We start from the raw sequence: 1,757 nt of genomic DNA on the forward strand, positions 1-1,757 counted from the left end.
GGGGAAGACTGAAAAGCATTGACTGTTCTCCCCTACAGTTTATGACTTTTAAAGCCGCCATTTGAAAAAAGTAAAAAGGTTGTTTAAACAAAACACTGTTCATGTACAACAGAGCGGCTTATGTCTCCTGCGGCTTATGTCTCTTGTGTCTCATTGCCACTCCCTTTAACAACTAGCCACAGAAACTGGCTCTACCCGGATACTTGGAAAAAACTAGAGGGGGTTGGTGAGTGGGTGGGTGGTTTGCATGCAAGCGAGTCAGAAACAGGTCCAACCAGGTTTCAGGTTTCATTATAAAGACACTCCCAATTTCAGGTACTTGCAGCCTGCTTTTCAGCAGGTGGACATTTTGTCGTTTCAAACTGCCATCCAAAAAAAAGAAAAAACACAGAATGCCCAATGTGGCTCAAACTAAAGAGTCTTAATCTGGTCATCACACTTTGAACAAGTCTGGTATTCACGGTTCCTGAACTTCAGGTGGGTTAGATCTTGAGCAGGTATTTCTGAATAACAGGCCATTATTTGTTCAGTTGCTCCATATCTCACCACAGCTTTAATCACAATGGTTATCAAAATTGGTTTGTGTTCATGTTTGAAGAGGCGATAAGACCCATTGGGCTGCGGATATTTTATCAAATGTTTTGATAAGCCAAATAGTAAAGCAAATAGAAAAACATGCGCTGCTAAAATAGAAAATAGTCAATTTTTGAACTTTTACCTCAAGCAGTAAGTTACCAACTAAGGGCATTTGGGTGAACGTGTTGAGCCAAGAACACACAGGGCGGGACCTACATACAAAACATAACGGATGATTTCCCTGTGACATTCAGGCAGTTGAGGCCTGAGGGCAACGTAATAAATCAGTTGAATTTGAAACATTGTCCAATAAAGTATCCATCTGTCGGGCCACCGTTGACCCATTAGCCACTCCTTTAAGATATTTAAAAGACATGCAATACATGGACTTTCTACTTTAAGGAGGAAATGTAACAATAGTTACAACTTTGTTTAGCTTTTAGATGTTCCATTTAGCTTATGGCCTCTAAATACATAACCTGCTCACTTTAATTGGGTCTCTGACCCCCCCCCCACTGCCACACGCCATCGCCGGGAAGCAGGGCCTTTTGTAATTGTCATAAGTGTTATGAAAGTGACCATTTATGGGCCCAAATATAGCAAAGAATGAGGTGGATGTTATTCGATTCCCTGTAGACCGAAGACAAAGCTACCGTTTGTGGGGCAGGTATTCAGACATGTTGACTAAACAGCAGGATCCTAGGGAAGGAGGGGAGAGGGGGAGGGGTGGTGCTTCCCGCACATGCAGGAGGAGGGGGAGCTGTATTACTCGACAATGGCGTCAGGGTAATCATTGCCAAAGTGCTGCACACGTCCTAGCAGTCTTAAAGTTGTTTGTCTTTTTTCCTTCTTTAACCCTCGGGTTGACTTCGTCAACCCCGCAACTTTGGGTTTTTCCGGATCATAAGTCCGTTTATTTTTATTAACACCTTTGTTGCTTTGACATTTTTCCACTTTTCAATGTTTATCACTTTTTTCCCACGTTATGTCAATGAGTTTTCCCCCATTAAGCTATTTAACGTTTTTATAAAAAAAATACTATTAATAAAACCTAATTTAAAAGTAGTGAACTGATGATTTGTACAGAGCGTTTCATGGAACCTCCATGTTATTTCTTTTGAGAATTTGTTTAAAAGAAAGCCCAAAATTTGTAATATAGAAATCTTTTGAAAAAAAAAAAA

General features: G+C 40.5%; 1 protein-coding gene across 1 annotated transcript in view; it reads right to left on the reverse strand.

The window, feature by feature from the left end:
* Positions 1-1,757, reverse strand: part of LOC116700419 (claudin-7-B) — a 4,131-nt gene that overhangs the window by 1,207 nt on the left and 1,167 nt on the right. The gene's annotated exons all lie outside the window — the stretch shown is intronic.

The sequence above is a fragment of the Etheostoma spectabile genome, chromosome 13 (genome assembly GCF_008692095.1).
Source record: "Etheostoma spectabile isolate EspeVRDwgs_2016 chromosome 13, UIUC_Espe_1.0, whole genome shotgun sequence".
Lineage (NCBI taxonomy): Eukaryota > Metazoa > Chordata > Actinopteri > Perciformes > Percidae > Etheostoma > Etheostoma spectabile.